Below are 25,344 nucleotides of genomic sequence, written 5' to 3' on the forward strand. Positions count from 1 at the left end.
GGAATTGTAATTCCATTTTATATTGGCAACCGTTGGAAATCGCTTAGTTACTTCTGATTCAGCAAGCGCGTTACAGCGTTTCGATGAATATGAAAAGAAATTTGGAATGCCACTTATTCTAAAAAATATTTTACATTCCTTGATGTCATTAACAGACTGTGGAACAACGAGATTGAGTCTGTGAGCATAGCAGTGTATGGTGAGTGCACTCAAACAACATTGCACAAAAAATTATAAACCGTTCAAATGTCCAGAAAATGTGGAAGCTTCATCCATAACCTAGTGCTACAAGCTTTTGCTTACAATTAAAGTGAGAGAGAATTTCGAAAGCATGCTCACTTCGAGCAGTCGCAGTACAATCACTAGTAACATCTCCAAACAAATAAATATTTCATGAATTGCCGTCTTTCACGTACCGATTGAATGTTGAGAGATCTTTGCAATGTCCGTAGTTTTGTCCAACATTATTGCTGTAAGAAGTGTATTGTTTATTTCTGACTCAATTTTATCCAAAATTACTCACCAACACATTTAATAATACAATTCTGAATTCTGTTTGATGTTTCTTTAAACACTCCCATGCTGTGAAGATGACAAGTCAACATGGGAGCCCGAGCGAGAGGGCAGGGTGGGGCCCGGACCTCCCTCTGGCTCACGAAAATGTATACGTAATATAGCAAACCACGTACATTAAATACCAGAAATATCAGACGCAACATAGCAACCATGGAGATGGGCCCCTCCCTAGAATATTTTCTTCAGGTGCCTCTGCAAGTCCATTTAGTGTCGTACTTAGAAAGTAACTGAATTACTTCAATATAATTTCCCTAATTGACAGAATCTTCCTGTTTGTTATGACTTCTAAATGATAGCTCTTGTTTAGCCATAAAACAAGAGGAATAAATCAATCAGTTCATTAGTTCTCGGTTTGAATCAACTTCTGCATTGCTTGCTCAATTGAAAATCAATTCTGGTTTTCCGAAAGTTTTCAATTTAGTTATTGTGGACAGGTGTGAATAACACGTTTCGTGGCGCAACTTGGGTTTGTGAAAATTGTTCATGTCACAAAAGCCATCATTATTCCACACGTCCTTTTCTATGTGGAACAGAATACAAGGCCAGCAATACAGTTTGTTTCTTGTCTTACATGCAGTTAACTATTTCGAAGAAGCAAAATAATCTGTTTTGATATTATGTATATAATCTTTCATTTTTGTCTAAATGGAAATGCTTGGAGTTGTTCTACCAGTGGTTATTATTTGTTGCATTTCTTGAAAATTATGGAATCCAATGGTCCAGAATACAAGAATGAAACGGCCGATCCCCACCCCTACTGTCCCCTATACCAATTGAAATAATATCACTGCTTGCGCCATCGCTTTGCTGCAAGGGACTCGATTTCTCAGACGAGTCCCCTTCCATACTTTATTCTTCGAGTCATTTGTAAAATATATTGATAATCTAAAAAGTTCACACTTCACTAGATTTCTTAAAGTGTCAAGATTAATACTATAAATTTAATAGCGTTAAAACTATTAACTGTAAAAAGCAAACGAGCATTAAATTCGCTTACGACAGAACGCCCGTGCTTAAAGCTTAGACAACATAATATGAGGACTAGCTGGCCGGACCCTGTTCCCTTTCCCGAGAAAAGCCGATTAAAACCCGAGCGTTTCCGATCTCCACTTCGCTGTCGCACCCAGCACACGGGCGCTGACTATAGTTGTGTCAGAACAATTGAAGTAGTGTTATTTTACGAAAATAGAGAGATACAAACAATGTTTTCGTTTTCTTTGGTATATATTTATCACAAAATACTTTAATTAAAATGCCAGGGGACTAGCCTAGTCCCCTAGTCCCCTTGACGGCACGCCGCTGGTTATGCCGGTAAGGCTGAAAGAAATGGTGATGATGAGAAATGGTGGAATGAAGAAAGTGGAAGGAAACGGAAGAATCCCGAGAAAACCCACGCACACGGTATTTGTCCACACAAGGTTGACTTGGCGCAAGCTGAGATGGAATCAGGGACCCGAAACTAATATGGGTACCAACATTGGCGTTATAACTATACCTTAATTGCAGGGTCAACATATAGAAATGTAATTCTAAGTTTGTATGTTTATTGATCGGCATAACAATTTAAGTTCATTATTCCTTGTGGGAGAAAAACAGGAAGATAGTATCGTAGGAAAATATGGTTTAGGCGAGAGAAATCAAAGGGGAGAGGGACTAGTGAATTTCTGTAGACACAATTCACTAGTAATTGGGAACACTTGGTTCAATCAGCATAAGAGAAGAAGATATACATGGAAATCACCAATAGACGGTGGAAGATATCAAATAGACTATATTATGATTCAGGACAGGTACCGCAATAGCTTAAAGAACGCGAAGACCCTTCTCGGGACTGATATTTTCTCTGATCATAATCTTTTACTGGCCGAAGTAGATATTCAACTGAAAAATGTAGACTGAAGAAAAGTAGGTAACAAAGTGTTGAATACTGAAAAGTTAAAAAACGAGGAAATAAGAAAACTTTTCATTGAAAAATTCGAAGAAAAATATTCAAACCAGGAAAGAATAGGCACAAATAGTAACGCACAGTGGGCATACATTAAACTTTGCTTACAGCAAGGTGCAGAAGAAGCAATAGGTTACCGCGAACACAAAACGGCTAAGAAACCATGGGTTACAGAGCAGATGTTGCAGAAAATGAGGGAAAGGACGACGTGGAAACAGGTTGATACAGAAGGGCAGAAAGATGTACAGAAAGTTCAATAATGAGTTACGGAGAGAAACAGACAGAGCGTGGGAAGAGTTTTACAAAAGAAAATGCGAGTACATAGAAGAATTAGAAAGAGTTGGAAAATATGAGGAAATGTACAAAGAGGCGAAATCTGTGAAATCTGTGAAATTTCGGAGGAAACAGGGGTGTATTACGATGGCAGTAGAAAATAAAAATGGGAAGGTAGTTAGCGACAGAAATGAGGTTAGAAAGATGGAAAGAATACGTGGAAGACTTATATGAGTGTAGGGAGAGACCGTGTAGCCTAAATGTTGAAGTAGAAAATGAAGTAGGCGAGGATGATAAAGGATTTAGTATTCTTCGGGATTAATTTGAAAAGTCTATATCCGAGATTAGGAATGGAAAGACAACCGGGATAGATAATACCAATCGAATTCATTAAAAATATAGGAGACAAAGGAAAGAAAGAATTGTTCCGACTATGCAATGAAATGCAGGAGACAGTTGAGTGGCCAATAGACTTCCTGAAGACGATCATGATACCGATGACTAAGAAATCGAACCCAAAGATATGTGAGGATTATAGAACAATTAGTCTTATATCTCATGCAGCTAAAATTTTGCTCCGAATACTGAACAGAAGGTTATATGGAAGAACAAATGAAGAAGTTGAGGAGGAGCAGTTCGGGTTCAGAAGAGGCAAGGGCACAAGAGATGCTATTGGATTATTAAGGTCGATCGGTGAAAGATTTATAGAAAAAGGGAAAGAGGTGTATGTTGTATTTATTGATCTAGAAAAGGCTTTTGACCGCGTGAATTGGGAATTGTTGATGGGAGTTCTAACGAAGATAGGGTTGGAATGGAAAGATCGAAGGCTTATAAGAAACTTATACATGAACCAACGATATGGCGCTTGGTGCAGAATCTGAAAAAGAAATCAATAAAATGTTAGAAAACCTGAGGATGGGCTTTGAGGAATATGGGATGAAAATAAATGTTAGAAAGAAAAAAACCATGGCGATTGGAACGAAGAGGCCTGTGTCAAATATAAAAGTGGGAGGGGAGCAAATAGAACAAGTGAATAGTTGTCGATATCTGGGTAGTATTCTTAGTAACGACATTAAGTGCGAACGTGAAATAAAAGCAATGATAGGAATAGCGAAAGAAGCCTTTAGGAGGAAGAAAAGTCTGTTTAGTGGGACCTTGAATAGAGAGTTGAGAAAAAGACCCATAAAATGCTTCGTGTGGAGTGTTGTACTGTATGGGGTGGAAACGCGCACATTACGTAAAAGTGATGAAAAACGATTGGAAGCATTCGAAATTTGGGTGTGGAGAATGATGGAAAGAGTTAATTGGGTCGAGCGGAAAACGAATGAGTGGGTGTTAGAAATGCTGGGGGAGAAAAGAACACTTTTAGATATTGTTAAGAAGAGGAAGAGAAACTGGTTCGGATATTGCCTAAGAAGAAATTGTATAATGAGGGACGTCATAGAGGGTATGGTGGCGGGAAAGAGAGGGAGGGGGCGAAGGAGACTACAATTAATGGATGATATAAAAGCAGAAAGATCATACGTGAAGACGAAGAGGTTAGCGGAGGACCATGGAGCGTGGAAGCTTCTGAGCTGCTGCAAGTGACCTGCCAGTAAGGGCAGAATACCTATGATGGTGATGATTCCTTTTCATCTCTTAGTATAGGCCCTACATTTAGTTCTGAGTCAATCCATTTTAAGTGATCAAGCATGTGCCACTCGACCATCTCCAAAAAATCTAATTTTTTCATGAATGTTTATCCTATATCAGGGTACTTCGAAACCACAATTAATTATTTTTTACAACATCCCATGGCGACGCAACAGCTACCGCCATTTTGCGTTTTTTTTTTTTTCGATTTCAGGCGTTTACGTTGTTTTGAATACCTCAACATGTATTTGTCCTAACAAATTGAAAATTGCTCGACGTCTCCAACTCGTACAGAGCTAAAACTTTGATTTCATAACATTTTTGCCTAAAACCATTTGAAGGTGGGAAATCAGGGCCTACAGTAGCAACATTTTTGGACATTCAAAACATATTTGGGAAGACGAAGCAACTGATGTAGAGGTCTGACTTTGTGTGTGCATGTAGTCCGGGGTCATAAGTTAATATACAAAAATTTAGTCCTGTAGCTGCTCCTAAAGGCCTCGAAAAAATCTTGAAGTTGGGTAATTATGCAAATTTAGCGTATTTCACTGTCCAATATCTCCAATAGGAATGGAAAGAAAAATCTGAGATTTTGGGAATAGTTAGTCCTTTTGTATACCATAACACACAACAAAGTGCGTTTTGTGTTTTTGACTGGAAAGGGGTCAAAGTACTAATTAATGACGTCATATTGTAGGAGGTGTTTTGTTCATAAAATCTACTGGAAATTTGTCAGTGTTTACAGCGAGTAAGTGTTCACTGACTTGAGAATGTAGATCAAAAGAAAAGACAACATTCTCTTGCATGAGTTGACAGTTGAAACAAGGATAAACATGATTGAGTATCATTGAAGCATCAAGAGCCAGCAATAGGCCTACTTGCAGACTTTTCTTTTTTTTTTCTTTTTCTTTTTCTCTTTTTTTATTTTATTTTTTTTTTTTTTCAAGGGTGCATTTTGACTTTTCTCGGCTTTTGGTGCATTAGCGGCATTCTTCTTGTGGGTCTGATAAGACAGTGTTACAATTAGAGGAAAGAAACGAGCTTGAGAGCCTTGACTGGACTAACCATTCATCCTACTTTATTTTACTTCACAACCACAAATTTCCAGTAGATTTTATGAACAAAACACCTCCTAGAATATGACGTCATTCCTTAATATTTTGACTCCCTTCTGCTCAAAAACACAAAACGCGATTTGTTGTGTGTTATGGTATACTAAAAGACTAACTATTCCCAAAATTTCAGATTTTTCTATCCAGTACCATTGGAGATATTGGACAGTGAAATATGCTCAATTGGCATAATTCCCAAAATTTACAATTTTCTTCAGGGCTTTGGGAGCAGCTACAGGTCTGTAAATTTTTTGCTTCTTAACTTATTTCCTATAGATTAGAGCCATAGGTTAAAGACATATTATTTTACATTATAATATGTCTAAACAAGCTTGGTAATGATTAATATAAATGAAATAAGGATATAAATAAAATGTGAAACTTTTCACACGGAAAATGGTTCTTAACAAAGATAGGATCGATCTTCAGCGGAGACCTGATTTCAATGGTATGAAGTGATTTGAATTCAATTTCAAGGTCAAATATTTTGCTCAAATGGACATAATAAAACACAAAATTGTTTGAAGAATATTATTGTTGTATGTCGTGGACTCTTGCACCCGTGTGCACTACGAAGTATAACGAGCGTTCACTCAATCGCGTTCAACATTAAACATTTAAGTTTTAAAAGTGGTTCCAGGACTTTTGTTGCACCATTGAAAGTCGAAGTTCAGTATATATCACTTAAATAAACTTCGGTCAATATGTAAAATCGACTCTGATTGGTTGTCGTCTTTTGTCCCTTATCTTCGTTTAACAAAGTAACAAATGAAGAAAGCATACCGCGTACAGTTCTTTCCGACTTTCGAGATTGTATGCATAGAGTTGTGAGTAGTCTAATTTCAATGATCGTAATAGTGATGAAAAAATAATAATGAAACCACGTGCAAAAAGTTTTTACGAACACGAGAAATGTATTGTAATTTCATTAGTGGAAAAATCCAAAGATATTATTGAATGTAAATTGACTGATTTGGGTCAATGAAGTTTAAACCCCCAAATTCGGCCGTTCAAGCTAAAACCAAGTTTATCCACCATTTGACCGAGACTTAGCCTTGAAGGTTGTTGGTGCAACAGACATTTTCACCGAGCTTGGTTATGACCCTCGTTCAGCAGTTGAGCTTCGTTGGTGCACATGACCATTGGATTGATATCTCAAACCAAAACTTGTTTAGAATTGCCAACTAGACCAGTTATATTTGGACCTGAATTATTCGGGTTACTTTTCTCAAACTGTTTTTACTTGTCAATTTTACACGTCGAAAACACTATCGCGTCAACTGAATACAACGCTCTCTATTCGCACGAGTTCGGATTAGAAATCCCAGCATTCACGTTCGCAAATTTCCGTCGATTTTTGTAAGTCGGAACGAATGGGGACACCACTGTTCATTTACAAGTGACGGGTATGGAGGCACAGTGGTAGAGCGCTTACGACTGGTACGCGGAGTCATTGGTATCATCCCTGGCAAACTAATTTTGTGGTGGATATCAATGGCGGATCTAAGGGGGGCTATAGGGGCTAACCCCCCATTGACGCTCAGGTATATATTGGATAAAATGGGCTTCAATCCTGTTTTACACTGGATAAAACGGCAAACTATGGTTTAGCCCCTCCCTTGATCATATCCTAGATTCGCCACTTGTGGATACCATTGTGTCCGTGAGTTTTCTCGATGTACTTCCGTTTCCTCCCACATTAACATTCCACCATGCTTTCATCATCATTTTTTTGCTTTAATCATCCGTCTCCCTTATCCTAAAGGTTCCGTCTCCCTTAGCCTAAAAGTTACATCTCTGTTGCTATAGCTCTATTGAAACTGAAAGTTCTAGGAAACCTATTACTTTCAGTTTTATTATCGAATCCTAAAGCAGAAACAATAAGATACATCGAGATTTAAAAAAAGGAAATGTCAACGTCACAAGAGCAGGTTCAATCACAGACCTTATTTTCTAAAGGTTAATTGATACATAGTGTGCCGTTCCCATGCCGTGATCCAAGAAGTTTATTTTCAGACTCTGATATTGAGAATTCATTGGGTTGTCTTTTTAAATTCACACATAACATGCCGTGCCCCGACAGGTCACCTACAAGAGAAACCAGCACATTGGACAATTAAAAAGCAGCACATTGGACAATTTTGCAACACGTTTTGCATTCGCTTTCCTTGTAAACAAATGTATTTTCTCCTAATTCTGAATCACTTGCACCATCAGCACAGTCATTTTTCCTCGGTTGTGCTCGTCATCAAGACTGACTTTCAAGGATATCCACGTCCTTCAAAAGTCCATGGATTTATAGTATCCTTGGAAACTTCTTAACTGAAGTTTTTCAGAAAATATGTAAGTTTATCGAAAGGCACGTGTTCTAAGTCTTCAAATTTGTTATTGGTCCATTCTGCAAAGCTTAATGTTGCATTCTTAACGGATTCAAAATCACCTCTCTACTCTTTCAGTTCGAACAGAGTAGTCTGCATCATCCGATAGGACTACACTAGCAGCACCCTCTATTTGAAGATAGTTTGACAGAGAGGTCGTCACTTGAAATATCTTAACGAACATTTCTGCTGTCTGAATTGTTTTGAACTTGAGGAGATCTTTTATATATCCTTTCGCTTTACACCTAGCTTTTGGTTTGATATTTTCTGTAGAAGCAATTTTCTTAATTGTTATTGACAATTCTATATACAAAGCACTTTTTGGGTTCGAAAAATGACCAAACTTTTTCTGAAAAACAGTGTGTTTTCTACCATCTTGTTTCCGCAATAACTGTAAGACGCCTTTGTTAACATTTGATCTTCCAAATGTGCATTCGCTGATAAGAGTGATGCATAAATATCGCACAGTCATTCAGCAGAACAATGACACAGAATCAATGCAATTTTTTGTCAGATCACATATGACATGATTGAGTATATGAGCGTAACATCACACGTGTAACTGAGTTTCTTAGTAGTTAAGCGGTTAGCGTATGCGCCTTTGTCGTGGGAGACCTGGGTTCGATTCCCGGGGGAGCTCATGTGCTTCGGATTTCCCGTAAATCAGTATGTCCCGTCTCACATAGCCTCGCTGCTAAAAGGGCCGTTAAACTCAAAATCAACTGAATCACACGTGTAACTGATCATAGATGAATTGAAAAAAATCCGAATATTGTCCTTGCATGTTACTTGATCCATCGGTTGAATTTCAAATACACTTCTTAATATCAAGGTTCAACTTCTGCAGAATTTCCAGCAGTAAACCGCAAAGACACTGGCCTGTGGTAGATATGCATTTTACAATGACAACAATACTTTGTTTAACAACATACCGTAAAACAACAGAGCACTGGCCTGAAACTACTATATCTTGAGTAGTGTCTAATAGAACAGAAAATATTGAAGCTTGAGAGACTTCTTTCGAAATATCTTCTCTGATAAGTGTGCTGATAGCATTCAAAACATAATTCATCGTGTTTAGAAAAAGTTATATGACCACTATCCTGCTTACTTCCTCGTATATGACTCTTTTCGGTGACCTTATCTAAATTACTTTTAAGCAGAAGATCAAATTTGCTTAAGAAAGGAATAATATCCAAAAAGTTTCCATGATCTATAGCTGTGTCTTTCAGTTTATAGGCTGCTACATTTCCTCTGTAAATGAGCCCTCTTTTACCAATGAGTTTCTGCACTTTGACAACTCGATACATTACCTGTCTTTTCTTCTCAACCTTATACTGCCGTTGTTTTACCTGCTCATGAGGAAGTAGTTTCTTAACATGAAGTAGTACGTTTTGTCGCGGATTAAGTATCCGAAATGTTTTAATTAGTCCATGACAGGTTGTAATTTATATAAGTGGTACGTTTTGTCGTGGAATAAATATCATAAATGCTTTAATTAATCCATGATAGGTTGTCATTTATGACAGGTTGTCAAAAGTGGTACGTTTTGTCGCGAAAATTCAAGTGGTACGTTTTGTCGCTGGTACGTTTTGTCGGGACACCGACGATAGTCCTGTGACGCTGTGTACAATAGTTCAGTAGACAGTGAGTAGTGGAAGGTGAAGGTTGTGTTACGGTTCACTTATCCACTATAACAATTGAAACTGAAAGCTCCAAAAGAAAAAAAAAAACATGCTAAACGTAAAGAGTGTGCCGTAATACGATTTCTAAGGGCTAAAAAAGGTTTCGGCAACTACGATTCATCGTAAGTTCTGTGGTGTTTATGAACCAAACGTGATGAATGAAAGTGTCGTACGTGAATGTTGTTGCATGTTTAAAGATGGACGTACTGACGTGCACGATAAGGCAAGAAGTGGGAGCCCATTTGTAGCCACCCTATAGCTCAGATATGATGCCGAGTGATTAACACATGTTCAAATTCAGGCATATGAAACAGTGGCTTGCTTCGACAATGACAATGCGCTTCACAATACTGTTAGCACGTGGCTTCATTCCCAGGCGGGCCATTATTTTGCAGAAGGAATTTCAAACCTTATTGTAAAAAGTTATGAAAGTACCTCAATTTGAATGATGGATATGTTAAAAAGTATTTTTCTAATGTATTTGTATGTAATGGTATTCTAATGTATTTATATGTAATGGTATTTCTAATGTAATGGTACATTGTATTTTTCTAATGTGTATAATATAAGTTCTGTATCTGCAAGTATATATCATTGATAACCAAACGGAAAGTTACTTTCCGAATTGCCCTCACATTAATTCAAACTGAAACAAGTTGTTGTTTACTTGGTGATAAGATTGAAAGTTTAATAGTGCGCCTTGGTTTACGCATACTGTCTTGAAGCTAAATATAAATTTTTAGTAATATGTTTTAGAGTGGAGAATACATAATTCTTCCGCACCGTTTCATGCTACACCAGCTATGAAAAACGAGAATGTCCCAGAAGCGTATGTCACATGGGAGACGAGTTATTCTGTTAAAAAAAAAGGACAAGAAAAGAAGGAAAACGTGTAATTTCCCAGCTGTGCCTTACTATTCATCCCTTTTGCCTTGCCGTTGACTTATGCGTCAAGTGTTGCGAAGAGCAGAAGATACTTTACGAAACACTATATCTTCTTCTCAAAGGCCCGAAGGAAGGCGAGAGAGAGAGCTAGGAGACTATTGCTGTGTGAAAATACATTTCAACCAAAATTTGAAGAATTTATGACCATAACAATGAACGTACATCCCTTTTTTTCTACCAGCAAAGTTTAGTAACTTTATTTTCTGTATTTTAGCATCTTTCGTCTGACGTAACATGCATTCACAAAAGTCTGGAGGATCTATCTTTCTCTATATATAAATTTCTGCCTACACAGCTGTTTCTTCGGTGCATAATCATAAAGCAGAACTGCAATGCAGAAAATCGTAATTGTCACTGCATCAAGTGTGTGTTACAGTGTGAAGACTTTTATAGCTGCCATCATAGTGCTTCTGGTACGAAATCGTACATTCCATTAGGGGTTATATAAAGCCTTATTCTATGTTCTTATATCAATATATTGCAACGCACTTGCATACTAATTTAACGGAACTTGACTTGTATGCCAGTTTAACCAAGCACAGACGGTCGTTAACAATTAAACTTTTGTAACTAATTAATGTCGTTGAAAGAGTTATAAAGCAATAATTTTAACATGCTAAGATTCGAATATGTTCATAAGAATTCGCGTAATTATGGGTTCAATTCCCGCTGGGGCTCATATTATTTTGTATTAAGCCACATTTATGTAATAGAGGAGACACTAGAATTATGAAATACCAAGACGTGGTCCAGTAGTTCAAAAGCAATGCTGTTGGAGACCAACACATTGACAACTAATCGCTCACTTGATTCGAGGTCTCAAGGGGAATTTTTGAGTTTGTTTGTATGATATCAGCAGGAAAAGTTACTAAAATCTGTGAGAGGGACAATAAATTATATTAAGTTGGTGCAATGAAATGACTAGTTTCACGTCTACCGTGCAACTCAGGGATGGTCTAAGGCAGTCATGTGCAACAGCCGATCCCACCCCACTAAACCCTTTCATCCGCCTCGCCTGAATAGTTATTGAAATGTTATTTCTTATTTTTAAGCTCTTAAACTGAATTGAATTTTTTTCCTGGGCAACTGATGTCCAGCTTGAAAACAGCTTCCTCGCTGAAACGCCCAGTATACCACACAACAATGGAAGTAGTTCAGAACATGAGGTCATATTTCTCAAACTAAATAGAATTTTCTGCTTTTCTTTAGTAAGTATTTAAAAAAAAAATACTGTTATTACAGTTTTGTTGATATTGAGATTGGTTTAAGTTTATTGTCCCTTTTAGCAGCGAGGTTATATGAGACATGGACCGAGCTTAACGTGAGATCTGAACCACATAAACTCCCGGCGGGAATTGAACGCAGGATCTCACGACCAAAGGTTATAACAGGTTGTGTTAAGTAGGATAAGCGCATTTCTCCATTAATATAGCTATTCAATTGTTATGAAAATTTTATAAATTGTCTCGTACGGCCCTCGATGACAGTAAATCCTTTGTGACTGGCCTATCCGTTGTTCTAACTTACACACTCCTGGTCTAAGGTCACATGCCTAACGTCACAAACTCTTTGCACGTCAAGCAAACAGACTGAGATACCACAAGTCAAGAGGAACTACGTTGTTGAACAGGGACTTATGAAAGTGCACCTTAAAATCACAGAATTGCAAGTGACTTTATACAGGGTGGTAAGAAACTATTTGAACCAAGGATCCTATAAAATAGAGAATCTGCCCTTACAACAAAATCTTGAAGCCGTACGTCACAGTTTCGCCACCCCTACTCTGCCCACTCCGCCCAATAGGATCGCAATGTTTTGAGCCAACAATCATGGCGGAAACGAAAGTAGCCAATCAGACGATGGCAGAAACGAGAGTAGCCAATCAGACGTGCCGATGCTCGATTGTTTTTAAGCTTCACCGATTTAATAGGATGAAGATACATATGGGCAGATCCTCTATTTATAACATCCTTGATTTGAACTAACTTCAGGAGCTGATTCCGACATCGAAATAAGCAAAAAAAGAAAAAAAAGTCCTGTGGAACTTTGGTCAGTGATGGATAGTTTCGGGGGTATAAGATGCCGAAAGCATGAAAAAATGAACTTCAAAGGGCTGTAATTCAAAAACAACGTAACGTAGAGAGTGCGATTTAGAACATGGCACTCGAAATCATATCTGCTCGATTGAAAAATTTATGTTTCAAATTTCCGCAAATTGTCTGCGAGGGATTCCCCAAATGAATGTAGGGATTTCCTTTAACCTGGAAAGTAATCCCTACGCTCCTTTGAGACATTTCGGCAGTCATGAAATTCTTCAATATTGCTTGTGATTCAGTAGAATGGGGGCTGTTCATAGATGCTAGCAAATCCAACTTAAAAGGTGGTTTATTACACAACACTAACGTCCATCCGTCCATTCCAATACCACATTCGGTAACCATGAAAGAGACGTAGGAAAATCTTAAATTTCTGCTGGAAAAGGTGCAACACAAACAAGTGGGTGGATTGTGGGCAGGAGTTTCAAAGTGATTGGAATATTGCTCCGCCAACAAGCAGGGCACACAAAATACCCTTGCTTTTTGCGTGAATGGGACTCCAGAGCAAGAACTGAACGTTGAGTTCGGAAGCAGTGGCTAGTCAGAGGTACCTTTATACCTGGCGAAAAGAGCATAACTCCACTTAGGAAATTGTTACACTGTGGTCATGGAACCTTACCGAAGTAAGCACGGACAGTCACATAGGGTAAGGTGATCTCTGTCGAGAAATCGCCCCACGTTCTATTTTTGTTAAAAATTACATAGCCGAAGCAGAGAGAAACAGAGATGAATATTCATTAAGTCTAATGGAATATCTAAGAATTCATATCATTGAAAACTTCCTCGACAAAAATCAATAACTTGCCACAGAGTATCAAACAGTAATGAATTGAAGATCTCTCTAAGTTCTCATTCCAGGTTAAATGAAAAAGGTTTTGAATAAATATATCTCGATATGGACAACTCAAACGAACAAATATACAGTTTCTTGACAAAAGCCGATTAACTGAGTTCTTATGGATAAAAAAACATAGATCTATGAAACAAATGTGGACTTACCAACTTCCATTTAACGTTCAATCATAATAACAGAAAACTATATTATACACCAAAATACTCTTCTTATTACAAGCTTTATAGCCCGTAGAACAAATATATAATTATATATATTACTTTTTGTAACTTTCGGAGTGAAATATATATATATATATATATATATATATATCTTCATGCATGTACGTTCCCATTAACCATCAGATATGACAAACTTATACAACTCGTCGTAACATTTTGCGGTTTTACTCTTAGTATCAGCAGCTTCAGCATGAAGCGGTGTCCTTCGTATTACAGTATTACACACAGCTGTCCGTTTAGTTCGTAAACCTTACACTTAGCGGCGCTGATAACCAATCTTATATATAAAAGAGAACGCACAAATCCTTTGTTCCCTCATCACGCTAATACGGCTGAACCAATTTCTTTCATTTTTGGGGGGTTATTAGGATTTGGACCCTAGATGGTTTTTATCATATCACTTTAATTTTTAATTACCAGTGTCTTGAGATAATTGACCATTCAAGTGTCCATAACGTACAAATCCTTTGTTAGTTCATCATAGGTAAAAATAAACGTATTTATATGCAACCCGCATGACCGTGTCACTCGGCGGGTTAACATAAATGACAGGCGATATAATGTTAACATTTACTGCAATCTACTATGGTTTTTATCATATCACTTGAAAGCGAAAAAGTAAAAATTATCTAATTAACAAGGTTTATTGCGTTCCGGGGTGACCCCAGCGAAGCGGGGTGAACGCTGCTAGTTTAACATAAACGATCAGCTCAAAAGAGCAGCATCGGTATAATTTCTATTTCTTAAAAAAAAATTACATGTAACAAAATGTGGTACAAAAAAATTTGGGGAACACGAAGGCTGCAAATTACAGCGTTTTATTCGACGAGATGTTGGAATCTTATAAATTGTTTGGCTACAACATACTGTAAGTGTGAATGTGCACTTTCTTCAAGTTCATCTAAATTACTTTCTTGACAATCTTGGTGATTTTACGGAAGAACAGGGCGAGCGTTTCTATCAGGTCATTAAAGTGATGGAAATGAGATACCAGGGAAGGTGGACGTATCATATGATGACTGACTATTTTTGGATGGTAAAAAGAGACTTTAATACGGAAGAACAACGGAGAAAGTCCAAAAAGAGGAAGTTTCAAGTGGAGCCCAGCGGTGAATATTAGGTATGCTATGCTTTGAAATATGTATTTGTGGCCTTACACAATCGTCCCATCCATTCAGAGTGCGATTGATTATGTTACAAACTTTGCCATATATCAAAATTATTTTTAAAATACACGTTTTTCCCTTTTCATATTTTCGTGAGTTATGAAAAAAAAAACGTAATACAACATTTTGTAGGTTATCTTCGGAATCTGGGGACAAAATCCATTCCGGTACACCTGTTCACTTCAAAACAACAAAACCTTGCATATTAGTGAATCGTTTTAACATCAGAGTTACTTTGCAAATGAAAATAAGGAAGATGTTACGTATTGCCGTAATAAACCATTCGTACAACAAAAGTTTCGTTAAAAAAATATTTCTGTATCCAAGTAGTCAATTTTTTTTTCAACCCGCACAGTACACTACTCACACATACAATAGTGCAAACTGTATACAATGCACCATCCGTTTTTTTCTTCTTTTTTGTGTGCTGTGTAGATATCATATAACATTTCTGTATTTCCCTCAACAGACTGGCATGGGGTCGCTGGGGAACCGATTCCACAGAGTGACATTGTCGTTGTTATGTTCTTCTGCAGATTGACGTCAGAGAAATTCTTTTTTTTTTTAATTCCCTGGTTTTTTGTAGTTTATTCTATCTAACAAATGAGACAAAATTTGAAAAAGTCTCTAAGACGCACTGTGAGTAATAACGGGATATTATTTTTAAGCTCTTAACAAATAAAATAATGTTCAGGATCGCAACACATTCCTTGTAGGATATTCTGTGAACAAAATGAACCCACCAATAAATGTATACCCAATACTTAAACATGAATTTATGTATTGATTTCAGAAGTTGACTTGAATTATGAATACAATGCATAGTATGGTATCTCTTCAACTGGTGTGGATACTCTCATGACTGTTACATGTGACTATGACGTATGATGATGTAACAAAATGGCCAACGTACGTTTGACATTCGAGAAATGGAAGATCATTTTAAAGAGACATTTCAAGTCTCAAAAGGTCGCTTTAGCCGAGGGGATGAGTTTGAAACAGAACCTATTAGCCTATATGTACCGATTTGTGACAAGTTTAAAACGAATTGTCTTATTTATGATGTGAAGGGAGAAAAGTCAAGAGAACCTCGTACTTTCGTACTACAAATGTCAAAATACACCGGCCATTTTGTTTCACGTCATCATACGTCATAGATTATATGCTATAAAAGGTTGCCATATTTCAAAAATGAAAATCCAGGACGGTACTAAATTACGAGAACCTTTGAAATGCTTAAAATGAAAAGGTGTTATATACTAATTTACTTTCTTCCATTAGATAGAGCTCTTCAAGTATTACGTAATCACATTTTTGTTCATTTTTGTAGATCTTCTCCTCCATAGTTAAGCAAACGTAAGCAGGTGATGATTTACCCCTACCCCCTTGGTAAGCAAACTTCTCAGAATATGTTATGTTTCGTGGCTTCCAGAGTCTGTTTTCCCCCAAACTCATAAAGTTGTACTTTGAACACAAACTTCTACTTTTTTCCGTTCTTGTCTGTTTAGTATTATTAATTAAAACAATACATTATTTTTTCTGGAATGGTCAGCGAAAAATCACCAAAAATATCGGTCACGGATTATTGGTTAAAATATTTCACAATCAATATGCTGATTGAAACATTGTACTAAAGATAACAATAAGATTGAGCAATAAAGACTTTTGTCCCTGACCCTATGAAAAGAATGCTTCATTCAATGTCAAAGTAGTTAAATCGTAAACTTAATTAAATCAATGTTTTGTGTATTCAATTTTTATTTTCAACTTTTGAATTGTCTACCCAGAAGTTGAAAAGAATAATTATATACCTAATCCTGTGAAAAAAGCAAACTATAATACTCCCTTCTTTGCTTCTTCGCTGAAATTCGGGACATTTAAGCGTCCCGAAAAATATTTTCGGGACACCGGCACGCAGATCTCGATTCCGTGACGGTCCCTGATTTTCCGGGACGAATGACAACCCTATGCTACAATGTTGATGAGTACAGAAATTTGTTAAGAATTAGAGATTGTAAGATGGTACTATTTATACTTTTTCTAACGTATAACGTACAAGTTCATTTCTAATCAGCTGATTTTCAGTGGCTAAGTTATGAGTTCGTAATAATGAGAGTAAATTCAAAGACCTTTTAATAGCTCTATCAGCTTAGAGTGCGGAATTGGCAAAATCACACATTAAACATGTTCATAATTTTGTACATTTTTGTACACCTTTTAACAATTTTGTACACCCTTGTGTTTTCAGAAATTTCCGATCAAAATTTCGTACTCCAAGTTGATATTTGAGTGCGGTATAGCCAGATCCGAGATTTAAGTATCTAAAGTAATCTGCGAATTTTCTACAATTTTGAACACCCTTAAAATAATTTTGTACACCCCTATGTTTCGAGAAAATTAGGTCTAAAATTTCGAACTCAAGCATAAACTTGAGTTTGCGGAATCATCATATCGAAGATTTACGTACAAAAAAATAATCTATGAATTTTGTACACTTTTGTACACTTTTGTACACTTTTTAAAAATTTGTAACCCCTGTATTTCGAGAAAATTGGTCTCAAACTTACGGTTTCTCACATAAGCAAACCATCAACATAGAATCTCAATTAGCAAAATCAGACATATAATTAGCGAATACGATTGCATATGTCCCGTAGAATTTTGTACACCTCCCGCAGTATTTTGTACACCCTTGTGTTTCGAGAAAATTAGCTCCAAAACTCCAAAATTAGCATTTCAGCTTGATGGTTTGCCTACGATAAAATCCGTAAGTTTAAGGACAGCTTTCTCGAAATACAGGGGTGTATAATTGTTTTAGAAAGGTGTACAAAATTGTGCAGAATTCGATTATGTTTGTGTACTTAAATCTTCGATATGATGATTCCGCACTCCATGTTGATGATTAAAGTTCCAATTCTGGAGCTAATTTTTCTCGAAACACAGGGATGTACAAAATTATTTGAATGAATTACGAAATCCTACGGGGGATGTACAAAACTCTACGGGACATGTACAATCATTTCCGCTAATCATATGCCTGATGTTGCTAATCGGCACTCCAAGTTGATGGTTTGCTTATGATAGAATCCGTAATTTTAAGACTATTTTCTCGAAATACAGGGGTGTGCAAATTTTTTTAAAAAGATGTACCATCGTGTAGAAAATTCGTAGATTATTGTTGTCTACTTAAGTCTTCGATATGAATATTCCGCGCTCCAACTTGACAGTTGAGTTCGATATTTTAGGTTTAATTTTCTCCAAGCACAGGGGTGTACAAAATTCTGCGGAAGGTGTAGAAAAATCTACGGGGCATATGGAATCATATTCGTTGATTACATGTCTGATATTGCTAATATTCACTCTATGTTGATGGTTTGCTTACGGCAGAAACCGTAGGTTTAATGTCAATTTTCTCGAAATACAGAGGTGTACAAAAATTTTTAAAAGACGTACAAAAGTGTACAAAATTCGTAGATTACTTCTGTGTACTTAAATCTTCGATATGGTGATTCCGCCAAGTTTATGTTTGAGATGGAAATTTTAGAGCTAATTTTCTGGAGACACAGGGGTATACAAAATTATTTTAAGGGTGTACAAAATTGTACAAAATTCGCAGATTATTTTTAGGTACTTAAATCTTTTATATGGTGATTCCACACTCAAACGTCAACTTGGAGTGCGGAATTTCGATCGCAAATTTTTGAAAACACAGAGGTGTACAACATTTTTAAAAGGTGTACAAAAATGTGCAAAATGTGTACAAAATTATGAATATGTTTAATCTGTGATTTTGCCGATTCCGCACTCCAAGTTGACGGACCTACTTTTAGTGACCAGTAATTGCATAGTGCTGCCATCTACTGGCTAAAATACGTGTGTCATTCATACGATATGAGGAACGTCTAATGGACAAAGTGTACTGTACACCAGTGGCCCACCCGCGGGGATCTATCAGGTTCGGACCCGCACCAAAACTTCCTAACTCAATACACATTTGTACACTTTGTCAATAAAACTCTACTTGTTTCACACTGAAATGATTGGTGTAGCATGAAAATTTGATCTTGCTCTGCATTTGTACTAATAATCTAGTTCCATCATTTTTATTCTGAAAATATATGTGGAAGTATTTTACAATTACCGTCTTTTCGGATACTCGTTTAGTACTAAATCTGAATAAATTTTTGATTGATTGATTGAGAACGTCGTTTCAACTTTCATCACTTCAGGTATCCGAACATAAAAGTGACAAGGAAGCAATTAAAATCGTCCAGTTTGCTTCCCTCGTCACCTTTAAGCGGATCTCTAGTTCCGAAAGTCTGAACGTAAACTTTCCTTCAGATTCATGGCAGGGGCGTCATCTGTGCTTGCAGAGGCATGGGATTTTGATATATATATTACATTTTAAGACATAAGATAATAATATACCAATGGAAAACCTGAAAATTTACTTACATATAGGGTTTTTGCGAAACTAAATCTATAGTGACCTTCCTGATTCATGTTTCTCGTGGTAATTTACAAAATATAGACGTACTAAAGTCAGATATGGTCTAGTCTGCTTCCCTAGTCACCTTTATATTCGGATATCTTGAATTTGGGAAGTCACTTCGATCAAAATTCCTTCAGATTCATGTTTCCCGTGGTATAACTTCCAAAATAAATCGAAATCAGAAGTGGTCCAGTTTGCTTCCCTGCAGTCTATCTTCCCATTGGTTTTTGCCTGATCATTGGACATTTTTTTTCTCGTTTAACGATAATACTATAATAATATACAGTACGTAGAATTTTCTTTGTATTGTGGCAGCAATAATATATTGCTGTAGAATTCAGCCCAATAGATGGATATAACTCTGGTAATCAAAAAATGATATTTATTTGGCCCAAAGATATATCAAACGAACTGTCTTTCGTACTACTAGTTTCTAATAATATACATATATATACATTGCAGGAATTGAATCTCTATTGTGAACCTAAATCAGTGTGCATACAATAAACAAAAACAAATCTCGCAGTACATAGGGAAAAAATGTTCAAGAAAATATACATATTTGAAATAGCTCTACTTTGCCTCATAATCATTACATTGGCAGGTTTAATTTCATGATATCACCAATACAAATATGAGGTATGGAACTTAGAATAGTTCCGGAACTCAATACTTATTAACAACCCGTCAAAGACACCTTGACCTTGACCGTCTTCCAATATATATATATATATATATATATATATATATATATATATATATATATATATATATATATATATATATTAATTTGCATATTTTTTTCTATGTGCTATGAGATTGTTTTCGCTTATATCTAATGGTTCCAAAGTCTTCGGACGGGAATGAAATTACACGCACTTTCAAGGGCGTCCATCAAGGGGGGGAGGGTGGGGCGCTCGACCCCCTAGAAGAAATTTTGCTTCGGAATATCGGCAACCCAATAGTGTTTTTTAGAATAGTTACAGCAAAATTTGAAACTATATTTGAAATTCCACTTATTTTGCCCCCTCCCCCCTTGGAAACCAAAACATGGGCGCCCTTGCGAACTTTCACAAAGAAAACATGCACCAGTGATGCCAACCCGGGAAAAAAAATCCAATTATTTGTGATCGATAAGTAAACTGTGTCTTCAATAAGCTCGAAACCAATCTTAATTGTCAAATTTTGGTATCGAAAAAATGCATCCTAATACGGAAGTGATTTCGAACAGTGATTTGGTAGCCTAGAAAAATAAGTAAAATAACATCAAATAAAGCATCAAAGAACAAAACTTGCGCTTTGGTATTTAAATAAAACGAAAACAAAATAATTAACGCAAGAAAGTGAAAAAGCGAACGAGAAACCACCAACTTTAGAAACGTTCCGCATTAAATCATGGGATTCTTGAATGGAGAATAAAGTTTTTCTATTATATTACGTTGAGTAGAAGATGATGGCAGAACTAAATTCTAAGAAAACTGTACTTATGTTCGTAAAATTTTCAATTTTCTTACAAGTAAGGAAAATTCTTATTCCTAAATTATTTTCAAATGTAGAAGATCAAAGATTACGGAAACATTACTCGTATATTTAAGAAATTTAGTGCCATAGTGTAGCTAGCTTCAGTTTTCCATATTTCATAAGTGTTTAAATTTTTGTAATTAATTTTAATGTGGGAAATTGAAGAGCAAAATGGAAATGTCTGCCTCTCATTTGTAAAGTTTCAGGTTGGCCATTAGTGACATGCAGTTGTTAACGTAATAATATAACACGGGTAATTTACTTTACTGTACAAAAAATACATAAATAAGAATCTACAAAAAAAAAAAAAAAAAAAAAAAAAAGAGAGAGAGAGAGAGAAAAGAAATATGTAAATAAACTATTGTTTTTGAAACTATAGGGACCTGTTTTTCTTCCTGTTCAGAAAATATTATTTGTTTTCTTTATACATGGTCATTGGAAGGAAATTCGCAGTGAAAACATCGTTTTCGATTAAAATCGACTATATTAGTACGTTGTGCTCTTTCGGAGAGGATTTCATTTCTGTTTATCACACCTAAAAGTGCTGCTGTTATTACAGTATGCATCAGTGCTACTATAAATAATATTTCTACAATATTGTTCGGGTTCAACTAAAAGAAAATACCCACACTTCAAAGTTGACATATGTCAATCGACAGATATTATTGAAGTGTATAAAATGATATACATAAATGCAGAAAACCAAATGTCTTTTTCAACCTAAAAAAAAAAAAAAATGATCATGTGCAAGGACCATGGTACTTATTGAAGTGAATCTCTGACACTGAGATACATATTCTTATTAAACTCTTTATTATGAGACTGAAAAGGCAGCAGTACCTAGTAAAGTCTAAAATTATCATTAGCCTTTAAATTTTAATTACTGCGATAAGAGGTTAAATGCCATCCATATCGCAACAAAAAAGATCTCCCTGTGACCAAAATGTGTTTGCTTGATATTTGGTTTGTGTGTGTCCTTCTAAGTAATAATTCACTCATTTTAGGTAATTCTGTAGCAGGGCCGGGGCGTGGGGGGAGGGTGAGCGGGGCGACGGCCCTGGGCGCCGAAGTAAGGGGGCGAAAAATTCGGCATTAAAAAGGAAAAGATAGGAGAAAATGCTTGGAATATATGTATGGCAGGGCAGTCGTATACTTTCGCCCCGGGCGCTGATTTTCCACTGCACGGCCCTGTTCTGTAGTATCGGTACTATATAGTATTGATACTTTCTTGTGGTGACACGTTGGTCTCACCTGGCACCAAATAAACCATCACCCGGAATACACTTTTTTCAGTGGTCACGTGAGACCAACATATCACCACGCAAATTTTAGCCGATTGTGTCTGTATTTTACCGGGAAAATGCGAATGCATAGATTAGTAACGAGTTTGGTATGGAAACAACTTCTGCACGATTTGTTGTACTTTCACTCCATGTGATTATTATCGTGTCTCATTTTTGAGTGACTTGAATAATACTTAGATATTTGGGTAATGTAGTTTGTGAAATAATAGTGCAAATAAGCTAGTGTGCTACAATTTTTACTTTTGTTCGAACTGGAGGATGCTTTTAAATAAGAATAAAAGCGGATACATGAGTTCTGGCAGGAAATGCCTATGACTTCTATGTAATTCTATGCAGATACCAGTAGTGTAAACGAAAATGAAATTTTTGAGTTTTACGTCCCACGCTTATGCCGGTTAGGCTAAAGGAGACGGTGATGATGACGGAGATGAGTGAAATTGTGGAATGAAGAAAGTGGGAGGAAACGGGAGAACCCCGAGAAAACCCACATACACGGTGTTTGTCCACCACAAAGTTCACTTGGCGGGAGCAGAATTTGAACCCGGGACCCCAAGCACCAGAGATGAACGCTCTACCACTGAGCCACCGCGGCCCCAGTAGTGTAAACGAGTCATTGTTGTGTCATGTGTATACTTCCGATGAATATCACCCTCCAAGTAAGGGTAGTGTTAAAGACGTATAGGAAAGTAAATAAAAATCTAAGCATACTGCTCGTACTAAGAAACAATAGGTAATCATAATAATGCTTCGCCACTATTTATTCCAGTAGGTGCTATCTATTCCAGTGGTATGGACCACGTTAGACTCACAATTTCACAGGCCAAGGGTGTTTCTCTTACTACCAGACCGACTACTATACACTGCGATAGGTTTTAATGTAAAACGTGAGATCACCAAGTCACCACAGTCCATAAGCTAACAAGAAGTTGTGAGACCAACATGACATCATGTGGCTGTAAGGAAATATTTTATGGAAACCAAGTGGTCGCACGTGACACTTATTCTGTTAACTACCGAAAAAAACATCCTTGAGTTTAAGGGTAAACAGTCATTGAAATTAACAATGAAACTCTCTTCAACTTTTTAAACACATAATTCGTGCCTAATTTGTACAGGACGAAGCAAAAGACAACGTTAAGATAAGGATGCACAAAAGGAGAGATATGGCTCAAACGGTGTTATTTAAATTTTAAGGTACGGCTAGAAATAACACATTTAAACCAAAATAAGGATGCACAAAAGGAGAGATTTGGCTCAAACAGATTTATTTAAATTTTAAGGTACGGTTAGAAATAACACATTTAAATTTTAAGGTACGGCTCAAACAGACTTAAAGTTTAAGGTACGGCTGAAACAGACTTAAATTTTAAGGTACGGCTCAAATTGAAATGTACGGCTTAAATTTTTGAGGTACGGCTTAAATTTTAAGGTACGGCTCAAATTTTAAAGTACGGCTAGAAATAACACATTTAAACCAAAATAGCACGTAAAGGTTGTATAAACAAGTGTGTTTCTTTCCACGTTATGAAAACACGGTGCAATCACAAACCAGAAGCAGAGTTGCTCATTTCCTTTTGCAAGACAGAGGTAAGTTCAAATCACATTAAAAGCGGTATACATACATACATACATACATACATACATACATACATATATATATATATATATATATATATATATATATATATATATATATATATATATATATATATATATATATATATATATATATATATATATATATATATATATATATACCGAACAAATATCAACATACTTGACAATATCACCAGTTTAACAGTGTTGGCATCTCAATATAAAGTTTCATTTTTATCAAATAGAACTACTTCAAATTATTATATATTTCAAATTTACATGTAAGAAAGAAACCTTAAAATACCGAACTTTTTATTCAGTGTAGCCAAAAGAGGATGGTACAGTATCACAAATATCCAAATTTTGGACGGATCTACAACAGTAATAAAGCAATTAAGATAAAGGAGTCGATGCATATCTGAAGTAACTTAGTGTTGAATAATATGAGCATGATATCATACGTTTCCGATAAATAGGAACAAATTTACAAGAAATTGAAAATTATATTTCTTGTACAGGCTTTATTTCGAAAAAAAAAAGTGCTAAAATAAGTATTGCATCTAAAGAATTAGATGGTTTCCAATAGAAAACAGTCATAATGCAATTTATAGCAATTTAATGTATCAAACCGTTCCGGAGAGATGATAAATATTGGTGGAATTTGGAAGACTGCTTAAAATGTCGAATCTGTAGGTAATGTTGATTGTTGCTTTCTTTTGTATCAACGTATAACATCACAGCGATAGTATTTGCTCCGTGTAATTATAATAATTTTAAGCATTTCATAGTTGTAATTACAATAAATGGCACTTCGTGGCTAACTGTCTAGCACACGAACACTATGGGAACACTTTTTTTTTTTTTTTTTTTAACAATTACTTTCTTCAACGCTTTACAAACCCCGTTAGGAATACTCGCCTTGGCTTAAGTTTAGAGTTGCTCCTCCAGTTTCAAACCTACAAAAGAGCAAATTAAAACTTTAAAAAGTTGTTAGGTTAGTCCAGGTTCGGTTAGGTTAGATTAGTTTAGGTTAGGTTTGGTTAGTTTCGGTTAGGTTAGGTTACCCTGTAAGACTTTTGTTAGACTAGAACAGTGACTGGAACCAGTTCTCATTGGAGCTTCAATTATCATTTTAATTCAGCAATCTGTGGTTCTCATAAAAAATTAATAGATTATCTTTATCATTATTATATAATTATGTAAAACTCAATGCGGAAATATCAATTTCAACGTACCTATTCCTCATCCTATACGACTACCAGGCTGCTGAATCATCGAAACCTTCCGCGACTTGCAAATAGTATCCAGTTCTACGTATCTTTTCCCGTACTAAACATAATTTTACTGCCAAACGTTCACACATAAACATCGCATAAAAACTCCAAACCATCACTTCTTACCTCATTTCTCCTGTAAATTTTCCTATTTTTTTAAAAAAAGAAACCGGTGATGGCCCGGGAGGTTAAACCTAAAACTGATCGTAAAATATTGTATTTAATATTTATTTCTGAGTCCAGGGCATAATTTTATTAGCTCCAATTGACTGAAT

Source organism: Thermobia domestica, chromosome 2 (genome assembly GCF_964235325.1).
Source record: "Thermobia domestica chromosome 2, izTheDome1.hap1.1, whole genome shotgun sequence".
NCBI classification, from domain to species: Eukaryota; Metazoa; Arthropoda; class Insecta; order Zygentoma; family Lepismatidae; genus Thermobia; species Thermobia domestica.